Source organism: Canis aureus, chromosome 6 (genome assembly GCF_053574225.1).
Source record: "Canis aureus isolate CA01 chromosome 6, VMU_Caureus_v.1.0, whole genome shotgun sequence".
NCBI lineage: Eukaryota > Metazoa > Chordata > Mammalia > Carnivora > Canidae > Canis > Canis aureus.
This window is the reverse complement of record NC_135616.1, coordinates 11,856,779-11,872,688: the sequence shown is the minus strand read 5'-3', so window position 1 is coordinate 11,872,688 and position 15,910 is coordinate 11,856,779. Positions and strand designations below refer to the sequence as shown.

The following is a 15,910-nucleotide window of genomic DNA, read 5'->3' as shown; positions in this document are numbered from 1 at the left end:
CCCCTGTTCCTCTCAAGAAGGCCATTCCTTTTAGCACTTTCTGTGTTCTCCTGTGTCACTGTCTTTTTCTTTTTTTATGAACACTTGAGAAACACGTCAGATGTCATTTCTCATTTCCTCTCCCTCTTCCTTCTCTTTAAGTATTTTGGTAGAAAACAAAATTTCCAGAAATACATCCGGATTTATTTATCCATTAGATCTGTATCTTTGCATACTGTGGAATATTTTTAAGCAACACCACGGGTTCTTTTAGTTTAGTGATTTGGGGGGTTTGGCCTCTTGTCAATTTCTTCCCACACTTATTCTTTTTCATAAAGTTGACTTTTTTTCTATTCAAACTTCTGTCATATGTTTACTTGTCTTCTCCTCTTCCTCTTAAGGCATGCTAGTAGCTTCTTAAAGATGCCTTCTACAAACAACTCTTCCAAGGACTAGGATACTGCTTAAGCCTAAAAATCATCATTTTAAAATTATTTTTTGTTTTTTATGTACTCATCGAAAATGCAAACTGAAAGAAGTAGAGTCATAAAATAAAATACTCTTAAGCTTATTAATATTCTATATTTATATATACAAACACTATGAGTCCCAAAATAGTAATTTAAAGCGCTAGATATTTTTGTCTATTGATTTTAATTAAGTTTACTTTAGGTTGTCGAGATCTCAAGTAAGAGAGAAAGGAGAAATAGATGAAAATATCACAAGCAAGCTTTTTATCCCAGCTCTTGGGGAAAAAAACTAATAAGCCACCTCCACAGTGAATTTCTAGTGAATCATTAACCAGGGATTTGTTGCCTTGGTTACTGAGCCAGGTAGAGATTCCAGTAAAAAAGCAATGTGACCTATGAGCTCAAGAAACTGAAGAAGTGAAATTTCTGCATGATGATATTTGTAGTTTCTATAGAAAGAAAACAGTATAAACGTATGTTAAAATAAAAAGGGAAAAAAGAATACCTTGATTTTTAAACTAATGTTAAAGACATTTACATACATACACACATGCTTAATAATAGCAATGGTGTGTGTTTGCTTGCAAGATTTTACAAAACATAGACCATTTCCAATATGAGACATCCGTCCTAGAAAACAACGCACTTTGCTTTTCAGTGGTAAGCAGACATTCCAACAGTAGAGAATATTTTTACAATAATAGATTTATAAGACAAGCATTCAGAAAGCAGAATAATTGAGTATATTTTACAGGCAAAATATCTCTGTGGCTTTTTCATTGAGCTATAGATATATGGTTCTTTACATTATATTGTATCAAAATAAGAATCACATAAATATTGGTACCAAACCTAGAAGAACTACAGGCAAAAACAAGATGCAGAATTTGAAGGCGTAACTTCAGGCATCACCATTATCTTAGGCTGAAACTAGCTTTATTACTAAACTCAGGTGCACACCAAAGATGTTGATGGTCTACTAACCAACAATCAGTGTTGGCAAAGACTACATTATCTATGATGGTTCATTTTGTTCTCTAGAGAACCCTAATAGTATCCAAGTCCTACTTCCCACTCTTTCATGCCAATTCTTCAGGCCAGTCCAGTTTACAGAAAAATAACCCAATGACAGAGTAAAAGACTGACAAATTCACAGCTGTCCTATGGATGAGAATGAAGCATTTAGTAAGATTAAATCTTTTAATTTAATTCTTAAATTCTGCCAACAGTTAGTGATAACCAGGCAGCATGACATTGCCAAAAGGACAGTTTCTGGAGTCAGTTGGCCAGGCTTTGTAGTCTAGCTCTACAAATTACTGACTGGGTGGCTGTGAAAGTAAAAGTGCCTCAGCCCTGTTTACTCAGCTATGCAATGTGAACTCTCATACTTAACTCCAGAAGACTGTTACCAAAATTCAGTGAGATAATACATACAAAGCTTCTAGCTCAATAAAAATGGGTATCTTTATTCCTTCACATTTCCCACATGGAAAACTTCCATTTTTCATTCTAAAAAAATCAGATTTCCTGAAATGCTTAAGTTGGGGTTCTAAAATTTAGAAAATTTTCCATATACATCTGTTAAGAGCTTTTTCTTTTCTTTTTTTTTTTTAAGTGCAATATTACTATTGGCTCTCTTGGTCTGGAACCTTCCTTCAATACACATAAACAAATTCTCTGACACAAAGCTGGATATAAAAGTTAAAAGGGTAGACCTAATGGTCAAAATGTGGTGTAAATTCCTAAAGTGTGCACTTTGTTTAATCCATGCCCAAACTTGAATGCAGTCATATAGGGCTCACACCTAGTCTTATAGCCCCAAATATGCAGCATTCATGATCAACATATATTCTCAATCTTAATTACTGAGTTTACAATCTTCCCACCATACTCTTATCTGTAATTGCAAAATTTCTTTCACCATTATGAATTCAATTTGGGAAATTAACTTATTTTGTTCGAGCTTAGTTCTGGACTAAGTTAAGTAAGATAGATATTTGGGATCAGTGGTTTTTTGCAAATTCTACAGAAGGTGCTGAGATTTTCTCTATTCCCAACCTGGCCTTATTTAGGCTTCTCTTTTTATTAATGTAAAGGGCTTTCTGCCTTTATTTCCTGTTAAAGCTCTTAGATGCTTATTACTTGATGTTTACCCTTTATCTTTCAGAGACAGCCAAATCCTAAGATGTTTAAGTTTATTATGCAGATTTCAAAAGAAAAAAAAGAAAAAAAAACTGTATTACACAGATTTCAATTTTTTTAGGATTCATTTTTTTATAAGAACTATCTTACTGGTAGCAATAACCAAATGGTAAAAATACCACTGCAGCTTTAAATTATATGCTTAGTAAAACTTTCTTTTTCTTAATTTATCTATTAGCTAAATAGTGTGTTATATTTAATATGCAAGAAATAATTTTTAAATGTTAGCCAATAAGATTAAAGTTTTTTTAATAATAATATTTGAAGGTATCTATTTTATAAAGAACATTTTTATTCTATAATTCCCTATGTTTTCATGTGTTAGTATAATTCTGTTATATGAACATGGACCTCTGGCCTATTTTATGCAGTTCCTAAGGCAGATATAACAAACACTATGACATGGTTTCTGCTTTCAAGGGATTTACAGTCTCCCAGAAGGGACAAGCATGTAAGCAAGTCACTTTAAACTACATTAGCCAAAGTACCCTAAAAAAATAGATTGAGGCAAGAGGAAGCTCTTAAGATTCATCTGGAGCATACAATTCCCCAGGAAGCAAAAGTAAGGAAAACTATAAGTAAAGCTGAAAAGAAGGGAAGCAATGCAAAGTGATGCATTACTGGTCTGGCAACTCCTTCACAATAAACCCTAAAAAGACACAGCTGGTCACTGGTGGTGCATTTGCTCAGCTACTAAGATACCAACATAGAGACACTCAGCTTAAAGAAATCTATAGGGAAGTAAAGACAGAATACAATAAAAGATAACACTCTGTCTGGCCTGGTAGTTCTCAGAATGGTCCACACTGTTCAATCAAAGCTTAAGCGTATATAAATGTGTGGACTGTCTTTCTCTAACAATAAATCTCACCTCCCCTGGGAGCAGTGGGCTTAACAAAGGATATGATTCAGAAAAGGAACCAATAAACTCATTAACTGTTACTCTCAAACATGTCAAAAATTTCAAAATCAGTTTCCAATGGTGGAAATTATTAGTTAATCTGTTTCACCTTCAATGACAGGTGGCACTCTCTTTATTATATTTGCTCTTTGCCCTCCTGACTTTTTATCCTTTCCCCAGATAAATCCCCCCAGAAGAGAAGATAAGCAAAGTCAAATACAGGGGTTATAGCCAGTCTAAGATTTTTGTTTTTATGGTAGGTATTTTAATATAAACTATAGTTTTTAGAATTCAGCCTCCATTTAGGCTGCTGCTGAGAATTCAATTTACAATCCATTTAGTCATTTTCTCATTCTGTAGGCATTCATGTGTAAGTAGACAAGCAAAAAAATTTATATAATGAAATTAATTTTTGTGAATACAAATTATTTCATTCTGAACATGTATCTGTGTCTTCTCTATGAAAATAAAAGTCTTAGATTTCTAAAATCTCAGCTTTGATTCTTTTCAGCAATTCATACATACTTAGCTACCTGTATACTTTTTACCATTGTAGACATTATAAGTAGTTCCAAAAATTAGCCTCTCCCTTAATAGAGTTCACTATTTGGTTAAGGAGACAATACAGAATCAATATATCAAGGAAAGAAGTTACTGTGGAGATTTGTTAAGGCCAACACATACACCTAAAACAGTTAATAATTATAACTAAAAAGGTAAGGTATAAAAAAAAAGGCAATTGTTAAAATAGTTTGAGAAGAAAGGAATGAGAACTCAAAGAAAACTGATAGAGGAGTTAGTAAATAAACTTTAACCTGAAGAATACCCAGACCTTAAATATGAAAAGCAGAAAGGGAAAGAGCAGCTCACTTATGGAAAAATAGCATAAGCAAAGGAACAAAAAAATAAGCATAGCAAGTTCTCAGGACAATGCAGGAAAAAAAAAAAAAGAGAGAAGAAACCCAATATAACAAAGGGCAGTGGTTGGGGAGGAACAGGAAATAAAACTGGTAAGATTGCAGAGAGAAAGATTTGAAATTCTAATACACCATGATATAGATTTTTAAATATACATTAAATCCAATAGCTTAATTCTCCAGCTAACTTTGTTCAACCTTGCAAACCTTTCAGAAATCCACAATAAAATTACTAATGGGAGAAATCTTGATCAAGATGCCAGCAAAGATCCTGAGCTTACCAATTCCATGGACACATCAATACTACAACTACAGTTGACCCTTGAACAACACAGAAGTTAGGAGTGCTAACACTCTGCACAGCCCAAAATCCATATATAATTTTTGACTCCCCAAAAACTAATAGCCTACTATTGACTAGAAGCCTTACTGATAATATAAACAGATGATTAACACATATTCTGTATGCTATATGTATTATACACCATATTCTTAGAATAAGGCTAGAAAAAATTGAGAAAAAATCATAAGGAAAATACGTTTACAGTAGTTTACTATACTTATCAAAAAATTCAAGTATAAGTGGACACACACAATGAAACCCCATGTTATTTAAGGGTCAACTGTACATATAGAGCAACACTCTCCAAGGACAACCTGAAGACTAGCAGAACAGCTTTTCCACAACTAAAGGTGTAAATATAAAGACACATTAGAAGGGTAGATGGGGCTGGGATGTAATCTAGTTAGGACTTATACCCCCATATGGTGACCCACAAGTGTGGAGGTTATCACAAACATGAAGGTCCTCCCTAAGGAGCAAGGGGTTCAAGCCCCACATTGAGTACCCTATCTCTAGGGACATGTACCAGGAGAATGAGATTTGAAAATCAACAGGGCTTAACTTGAGGAGAGTTGGAAGGCCACAGGAAACCAAGGCTCTACTCCAGAAAGGTTCATACACAAATCCAGTTGTTCTGAGACCCAGCACAAAGGCAGCAGTTAGAAAAGCACCTGGACCATACATAAAGGAGATTTGCTGACTAATGTTAGTGCATATACCAGAGGGGCAGAAATCTATTGAAATTACCATCAACAGAAGTGCTACATGGCTTTTTTTTTTTTTTAAACTATCCTTCTACCTAGTTGTCCCAGCCAAGTCCCAATTTTTGACATCCTCCATCTATCTTGCAAGCGCCACTTGCTACACCCCAGTGTTTCCCTGCAGGCCCACACCAGTACACACTCTCTCCAAAGCAGACCTGCCCAACACCTGGTTGACAACTTCAGCCAAGGCCAAGACCAACAAACATGTAAAATGGCTCCTGGGGAAGCCAGCCTTGTCTATTAGTACACTACAACAGGTGGCCAAGCATCATAGCCAGTCATGCTAGGGGCTAGCCTCACCTACCATCATGCCCACAATAGTCACAGCTCAGCCACAACAGGAGGGTGCATACAGCCCACAGATGGGACACCCCTAGAATACCTGCTTCTAGTCACCAGCAGATTGTACTTCTGGACCCCACAGTACACCTTCTATATAAAGCCACATCTTCAAGACTGAGAGACATGGCTAATCTAGTTAATACATAGAAACACAGAGATTCAGGAAAAATGACAAGACAGAGAAATATGTTCCAAACAAACGAACAAAGCAAAACCTCAAAATAAGAACTAAACAAAATAGAGATTAGTAATCTACCTGATAAAGAGTCCAAAGTAATGATTATAAAGATACTCACTGGGACGCCTGGGTGGCTCAGTGGTTGAGCATTTGCCTTCGGCCCAGGGTGTGATCCTGGAGTCCTGGGATCAAGTCCCACATCAGGCTCCCTGCATGGAGCCTGCTTCTCCCTCTGCCTGTGTCTCTGCCTCTCTCTCTTTGTGTCTCTCATGAATGAATGAATGAATGAATGAATAAAATATTTTTAAAAATAAAAATAAAGATGCTCACTGAACTAAGGAGAAAAACAGATGAACATAGTGAGAACTTCAAAACTTTAAAAAAATAATCATAGCTAAAAAAAAATCATAGCTGAAGAATACAATAACTACAATTAAAAAAAAATACTAGAGGGAATCAATATCAGATCAGATGGTGCAGAAGAACAAATCATCAATCTGGAAGTCAGGTTAATAGAAATCACCCAAACTGAACAGAAGAAAGAAGAAAGAGAGAGAGAGAGAGAAAGAAAAAGAGAGAGAAAAAGAAAAAAGACAGAGAAAGAAAGAAAAATTTTTTAAATGAGGATTATTTAAGGGACCTGTAGGATAGCATAAAGAATAGTTAATATTTGCATTATATCATTCCAAAAGAAGAGAGATAGAAAGGGGCAGAAAATTTATTTGAAGAAATATAGCTGAAACTTTCCCAAACTTGGAAACGCAAACAGACATCAAGGTCTAGGAGCATGGAGAGCTCCAAACAAGGTGGACTCAAAGAGGTTCACACTAATAAATAAAATCTCAAAAAATAAAGATAAAGAGAATTTTAAAAGAAGCAAGAGAAAAAAAAACTAATTATATACAAAGAAGCACCATTAGACAATCAGCTGATAGTTCAGCATAAACTTTGTAAGCCAGAAGGGAGTGTCGCTACATATCCAAAGCGCTGAAAGGAAAAAAACCTACAACCAAGAATCGTCTACACAACAAGGCTATTATTCAGAATTTAAAAAGGGGTAGAGTTTCCCAAACAAAAGGAAAAGAGTTCATCAGCACTAACCCAGACTTACATAAATATCAAAGGAACTCCTTTTTTTAAAGTTGTTATTTATTTACTTGAGAGAGAGAAAACACAAATGGGGGGGGGGGCGGCAGAGGGCAAAGGAGAGGGAGAAGCAGACTCCCCGCTGAGCAGGGAGCCTGACTCCAGGCTTAATCCCAGGACCCTGAGATCATGACCTGAGCCAAAGATACTTAACCAACTGAGCCACCCAGTCATCCCTCAAAGGAACTTCTTTAAGTGAAAGACAAATGGCCATAACTAGTAGTTGAAAATTAGAAATAAAAACCTCACTCATAAAAGAAAATATATAGGATATATATTTAGTAGAAGATTTAGTAGAGGTATATAGTAGGGGATCAATCGCTCATAAAGGTAGTATGAAGGTTAAAAAACAATATTAGGGATCCCTGGGTGGCGCAGCGGTTTGGCGCCTGCCTTTGGCCCAGGGCGCGATCCTGGAGACCCGGGATCGAATCCCACATCAGGCTCTCGGTGCATGGAGCCTGCTTCTCCCTCTGCCTGTCTCTGCCTCTCTCTCTCTCTCTCTCTGTGTGACTATCATAAATAAATAAAAAAATTTAAAAAATAAAAAATAAAATAAAAAAATAAAAAACAATATTAGTAAAATCAAATATATCTAAATTAGCTAAGAAAAAAAACAAAATAAAAATATATAAAATATAATATCAAAAACATAAAACATGAGGGGGGAGTAATAATGTAGTGCATTTGGAATGCAGTCAAACTTAAGTGACAATCAACTTAAAACAGACTGCTATATAGATACATTGTTGTTTGTGAACCTCATGGTAACCACAAACCAAAAACCTGTAATAGATACATTAAAAAAAAACAAAGAAAGAAATACAAGCATAACACTAAAGAAAGTCATCAAATCACAAGGGAAGAAAACAAGAGAAAAAGAAAAATGAGAACAACTGCAAAAAGCAGAAAACAATTAACAAAATGGGAAAATGTACATACCTATCAATAATTACTTTAAATGCAAATAAACTAAATGCTCCAATCAAAAGACATGGCTAAATGGATTAAAAAACAGCAACAACAAGATTCATCTGTATGTTGCTACAAAAGATTCACTTCAGACCTCAAGACACACAGACTGAAAGTATAAGGATGAAAAAAGATATTCATGTAAAAAAAATGAAAAGAAAGCTGGGGTAACATTAATTATATCAGATAAATTAGACTTTACAACAGGCTGCAAAAAGAGACAAAGAAGGTATTATATAAAGGAAAAGGGCTCAATCCAGTAAGAGGGTATAACAATTATAAATGTCTATGCACTCAACACAGGAGCACCTAAATATATAAAGCAAATACCGACTGACACAAAGGGAGAAATTGAAAGTAATACAAAAATACTAATAGACTTTAACATCCCATTTGCATCAATGGGTAGATCATCCAAATAGAAAACTACTATGGAAGCATCAACCTTAAATAACACATTAAACCAGATAAACTTAATTCATAAATAGAGGACACTGCAACCAAAAACAGCAGAATACACATTCTCCTCAAATGTACATGAAACATTCTCCAAGATAGATCACATATTAAGCCACAAACAAGTCTCAAAAATTTTTAAAAGATTATAATCATATCAAGCATCTTTTTCCTGTCACAGAAATATGAAACTAGAAATCAATCACAATAAAAAAAAAACTAGCAAAACACAAACAGATGGAGGCTAAAAGACATGCTACTAAACACCCAAGGAGTCAACAAAGAAATCAAAGAGGAAATTAAAAATTACCTGGAGAGAAATGAAAATGGAAACACAATGTTCCAAAACCTATGGGGTACAGTAAATGTAGTTCTAAGAGGGAAGTTTATAGTGATTCAGGCCTATCTCACGATAAAAGAAAAATCTCAATAAAAATTTTTCAGTTTTTAGTTTTTAATGAACTTGTAAAAAAGCTCTCATTTCAAAATAAAAACAGAATCCCAGATCATATAGATGTTTATTTACAGTGATTACATTTATCTAAGCAACATACATACATGTTCACTTGTAAGATGTTAACTAAACTTCTGTGACAAATATGCTTTTTAATACCAAGAACATTATAGAGTTAATGCAGAATCCTAAAGATAATCTAGTAGTCACTAAGTTTTTCTGAAGTCTTCACTTTAGATGGTGTTATTTCTAGCACACGGAAGCAGGCAGGGTCTTTCACCTGCTCAAACACTGGAATCTTTGGTTGCTACCATATCAGCTGGCTGGCAAACAAGAAGCCAACCATTTTAAGAATGTTTTAAGTGAATAACTTGCAAACCCCAGGGATGGATGAACCCTAAGAATGCACAATTGTGAGCATTTACAACCATCACACCTGTAGCTGAAGACTGTTCATGCCGTTCTTCTGAAATGAGATCTCAAAGCAGTGTAGTTCAAAAGATTTAACAAAAAATTGGCTTATGCACAATTTCTCCACCAATTTGTGTCAACCATTTTGTTAACTTTTCCACTTGAAAAAATGCAATAGAAAACTGGACACCATGTTTCACTATCTCAGTTAATATTCACAGTTACAACTCGGGACACGGCATCACCAATGCTGCCCAGAGCCAGTTTATACTCAAATTAAGTTCTTTACACAAAGTAAATGGTTGTTCACAACCACTGGCTAGTGTACATATGAACAAAAATTCCTAGAACTGGGGAGAAACAAACGCTGCTCCAATCATCTGCTCTGCTTCTTCTGTTCCTCAATTCACGGTTAGAAACCTGTGGGGGTTTGGGCCTGCTGACCCTGCCCACTTGAAGAGGCCGCCTACTGTGCTGCTTTCTGCTTCAACGTTGTCCAATCAAATGTGTAGTCACACTGGTGGTTCAGGGTCCTGAAGAGAATTCGGAATAGCTGCCTCGGATACAGGTAATCCGGGGCTTCCTCAAAGCATAGCCCACGACAATACGTGGCAAATTTTGCAGGAAACCCCTTACAGAAAACTTCGACAGGAGTGTATATCTTTTCACCAATCTTTTCATATTTTTGCTTTTTTGTTGCAGCCTTTAGTCCTTGCCGTGGCTGGCTGGTTCTATTAAAATACATCAAAACATACCCTAACGATTCCATGTCATCTCGGCGATGATGTTCAATACCAAGATGTGCGTTGATGCTAGCATATCCGGCAGGGCCAGTGAGATTTTTATCATCTCTGTATGGTATGTGTTGCCTTGTTGTTCTGTACTTTTGGGCCAAACCAAAATCAATAAGGAATAATTTATTACAGTGACGCCCAATACCCATTAGGAAGTTATCTGGTTTAAGGTCTCTGTAAAATTCTTCGTATGCACATACTCAATTGTACTGATCATCTGGTCAGCTAACGTAAGTACAGTTTTCATTGTGAACCTTCTTTTTTTTTTTAGATTTTATTTATTTATTTAGGAGAGACACACACACACAGAGAGAGAGAGAGAGAGAGAGAGAGAGAGAGACAGGCAGAGGGAGAAGCAGGCTCCATGCAGGGAGCCCCACAAGGGACTAGATCCGGGGTCTCCAGGATCACGCCCTGGGCTGAAGGCAGCGCCAACCGCTGAGCCACCCGGGCTGCCCCATTGGGAACCTTCTTGAACAGAAATTGAAGAGGTCTTGGAGACCGGGTCCGAGAAGATCCATAACTAGCACACCGCAGTCTCTCCTGACCATACCTCCGTACGTGGGGGTTGCCCACCCCGCCTTGAAGAATCTCACAGAGTCGGCTGCCGTATAGCCGCTGGGGATGCCTGGCCTCCTGAGAGAGTCTAGCTTCTCTGCCACTTCCTCGCCGTCGGTAATGCTGATCGCCAGATAAACGTCCCCGAAGGAGCCAGACCCGACCTTCCGTGCCAGTTGGTATTTCCCTCCGGCAGTGAATTCGGCCTTGGAGCCGCCGCTGCCCGCCATCCTGAGAGACCAAGGTGGAGGCTGGGGCCGAGCGCCGACACCTCTGAGGGGAGCACGGAGGCCTCTGCGGCACGTCCGCGGAACGAGGCTGCGGCGGAGGGCGGCAGGAAACGGACAACGTTGGCTCTTCCAAGGCGTTACGGGGCCCGGAATCGGCCGAGCGGAACCGACCACCGCGGCTCAGTCAGGGGCCGCAGTTTGCGACGGGCGGTTCTCGCGCGCACCAGACCCGGCCACTCGTTTCTGGGCGGCCGCCGGGCTCACTTTCACGGCGACGTCGCGAGCTGGAAAAGTGGCGCGGTGGTTTACGGCGGTGATATCGCTGGCCCCGCCACGGCCGGCTCCCGCCCGACGCCCTCGCCGACGCCGCCATCTTGTTCCTCCGGCTCCAGCCAACACCTCACTAAAAAATTAAACTATAAAAAAAATTTAACTATACACCCTGAATAAACTAGAAAAATATAAGGCATAAAGTTGGTAGAAGAAAGGAAATAATAAAAATCTGAGAAGACATAGATGAGACACTGAAAAAATAGAGAACATCAATAAAACTGAGAGCTGATTCTTTGTAAAGATATACAGAATTGACAAACCTTTAGCCAGACTCAACAAGAAAAAAAAAAAAAAAAAAGAGGGGCCAAGTAAATAAAATCAGAACTAAAGAGAAGTTACAACACCACACAAAGGATTATAAGAGACTAGTATGAAAAAAAAAATAAGAGACTAGTATGAACAATTAATTATGCACCCACAAATTGGGACAGCCTAGAACATATGTGTAAATTACTAGAAACATACATTCCTCTAAGGTCTAATCAGGAAAAAATAGAAAATCTGAAACAGACCAATTACTTATAATGAAATTGAATCAGTAACCAAAAAACTCCCAACAGAAGTCCAAGACCAGATGGTTTTACAGGTGAATTCTACTAAACTTTTAGCAAAGAATTAAGACCTATCCTTCTTAAACGATTTCAAAAAATTAAAGAGCAGGAACACTTCTAATTCATTGTATGAGGCCAGCATTACCCTGATACCAAAACCAAACAAAGGTATCTCAAAAAATGAAAATTACAGACTAATACCTGTGATGAACACAGATGCAGATATCTTCAACAAACTACTAGCGGGGATCCCTGGGTGGCTCAGTGGTTTGGTACCTGCCTTTCGTCCAGGGCACGATCCTGTGTCTCTGCCTCTCTCTCTCTCTCTCTCTCTCATAAATAAATAAATCCTAAAAAAGAAAGAAAGAAAAAGAAAGAAAGAAAGAAAGAAAGAAAGAAAGAAAGAAAGAAAGAAAGAAAGAAAAGAAAGAAAAGAAAACCTACTAGCAAACTAAATTCAAAAATACATTATAAGACTCATACACCATACTCAAGCAAAATTTACTGAAAGACGCCAAGATGGTTCAACAAACACAAATCAACCATGATATATTACATTAACAAAGTGAAAAATAAAAATCATATGATTATCTCAATAGATGCAGAAAAGGCATTTGACAATATTTAACGCCTATTTATATTAAAAACTCTCAACAAAGTGGGTATACAGGAAACCTACCTCAACATAATAAATGCCATATATGGAAATCCCACAGTTAACAATCTCTATGTAAAAGCTGAAAGCTTTTCCTCTAAGATCGGGAACAAGACAAGGATGCCCACTCTTGCCACTTTTATTCAACATAATATTGGAATCCTAGCAACAAAAAGCAGATGAGAAAAATAAAAAGCATCTAAATTGAAAAGGAAGAAGTAAAACTGCCACTATTTGCATATAACATGACATGATAGACATAAAAGTCTAAAGACTCCACCAAAAAGCTATTAGAACTAATAAATGAATTCAGTAGTTGCAGGATAAAAACTTAATATACAGAAATCTTTTGCATATTTCTGTATACTAATAATCAGAAAGAGAAAAATAGAGGGGTGCCTGAACGGAACGACTCAGTCAGTTAGGTGTCTGCCTTCAGCTCAGGTCATGATCCAAAGGTCTTGGGATCGAGCTGCACGTCAGGCTCCCTGCTAAGCAAGGAGTCTGCTTCTCCCTCTCCCTCTGCCTCTGCCCCTCCTGCTACTCATGCTCGCTCTCTCCTCTCTTTCGAATAAAGAAATAAAATACTTAAAAAAAGAAAGAAATTAGAAAGGTCCATTTACAATTGCATCAAAAAAATAAAATAAAATATTTGGGAACAAATTTAACCAAAAAGGTGAAACATCTATACAGTGAAAACTATAAGACATTGATTTATGAAAAAATATGAAAGATGTGGAGAAAAGGAAACTCATATATTCTTGGTGGAAATATAAATTGATGTGGCCACTGTGGAAAACAATATGGAAGTTTCTCAAAAAATTAAAAATAGAACTAAATAACCTACAATCTGGCAACTCATTGCAACATTTTTTTAATAGACAAGATGTGGAAAAAACCTGAGTGTCCACCAACTGATGAATGGATAAAGAAGATCTGGCATATATACAATGGAATACTGTTCAGCGACAAAAAAGAATAACATCTTGCCATTTGTGATAACACAGATGGATCCCAAGGCTATTATGCTAACTACAATAAATCAAAAAGAAAAATAGAATTACCATATGATTTCAATTCATGTGGAATCTAAAAACCAAAACAAACAACAAAACAAACGGAATCAGATTTATGAATACATAGAACAAACTGGTGATTTCCAGAGGGGAAGAGGAGTGGGAGTTGGGCAAAATAAGTGAAGGGCATTAAGATGTACAAACCTTTGGTTTTAAAGTAAATAAGGGATAGAGATATAAAATACAACATAGGGAGTACTCGTGATAATACTGTAATAACTGTATGTGAGAGATGGTAACTGGGCTTACGTTGATCATTTCATAATACATATAAATGTTATATCACTATGTTTATACCTGAAACTAATATGATATTGTATGTCAACTATACTTCAACTTAAAAAAAATCTAGAATCATAAAAAGATAACAATAATCACTAATGGTTACTGAATGACTAGACCAGAACGAAGTGTCTGAAGACAGGGAAAGCATATATAATTCCACTGAGACAGCATGAATCACACTGCATCATCTAGAATCTTTAGTTATTTTAAGTGTTCCAAGAAGGATACTTTATATACTCAAAAAGCATAAATTTTTAGTCAGAGGTCACCACTTTTCTTCCCCAAACACACTCACAAACCTTTTAAGGAAAACCAAATGTGCAATATCACTTTCTGAGATACAAAATGTTCCCTCTCTTGTGACATGTGTAAAATTGCATCTATCAGCCCTTCTTCATATTTCCATGGCTTTTATTAACAAAGTACCAAAAACCTCAGTCTGACCTTTTATTATTTCTTATGGGTTTCTATTTTCTTTTATAATGTTTTCTTAGTTGCTAGAATCTAAGAGATTATTTTAATTCTAAATATATGTAACTTGAACATGATTCTGACAAATTTTAAGACATGGTAAATCTCATGAACAATGCTATGGGAGATCTTTAGTAAAGTATCTGTGTAGTTTGTGGCAGAGTTACAACCACAAAGGACTTTGGACATTATTTCTGCTTTTCAGATATTACTTGGTCTGGAATTTGATGACACACTGAGACTACATTCTGCCAGCATTTGAAAACATATGTTGATGGTTGGGCCTTGGCCAGGCTAGCTATTGTCCTGATGACACACTGACAAAACCCCAAAGCGTGTGTGTGTGTGTGTGTGTGTGTGTGTGTGTGGCAAAGTAAGGATCTGTGGCCCTTTGTGGTGGTAGAAAGACCCTTGCATGCTGATGTGGCCTCTTCCTCAGCTTCCTGTTATGAAAGGCAAGGATCCCAATAGCTCCCAGTTCTACAGTCTGACCAGTGAACTTTAAGAGAACTAAGGAGACACTGAGGTATTAAAAATCTGAGGTAGTGAGACCCTGAAGAGGTCTGTGTGGGCCATCCATTCCATCTGACTCTATTTCTTCCTTTTTTATACTACTTGTTTGCCAATTTGGTAGTAAACCCACATGAATGGAAATTAAACCAGATCAAATTTACCATTCTCATTAGACTTCAACATTAGATTAGAATATGTGTTCTGTCATAACAAGCTCTGTTGGACTTCTTAAGACTGTTTGTTATTTTTTGAATGATAATATCATTTCAGTTAAATAAATAGCTAAATCTCATTTCACCTGCTATATATCAAATGGGAAACTCAACGGTTAATAAGAAGTAAAAAGCATCTGCCTTCAAAGAACTACTATTAGAAGTCCATTGAAGGAGAAAGACAAATAAAATGTGTTCCACAGTGATGTGCATTGAGTGCAGTGGGAATTTAGAGGGTCACGTCACCCATGCAGTTGAGAACATAAGGCCTGATAGAAGTGAGAAAGAACAGGAGACAGATATCATCTTAAAGGGCTTACTAAAAGAGGCAGCACTTGAACTAAGCACTAATTTGAATAATCAGGAGAAAATGAGTTCAAGATCTTCTAAAGGGAAGAGGATAAGCCAAAAAAAGAAGGCAATAAACTATGTGACATGTGCAAGGAATCAGAAGCAGTATGCTGCCACTAAAGCATAAAATGTGAGACAGGAATGGCAGAAGATGAAGTCCATGATGTAGGTACATGATGGACTTTGAGCTGTATCCCAAAGGTGATGAAGAGTTACTAAAGGTTTTATGTGGATGAGTAACATAGTCGGATTTGTGTTACCCACTGGACAGTGAGTCACTGAGTGGCAGTCTAAGTTAGGTCTTGATAAAGAGAAAAGAAGATTTGTGAATTGGCTCTCTGGCACA

At 36.9% G+C, this 15,910-nt stretch overlaps 1 pseudogene; it reads right to left on the bottom strand.

Moving 5' to 3' along the window:
* Nucleotides 1-9,127: 9,127 nt before the first annotated feature.
* Nucleotides 9,128-11,429, bottom strand: LOC144315516 (casein kinase I-like; annotated as a pseudogene).
* Nucleotides 11,430-15,910: the final 4,481 nt, after the last annotated feature.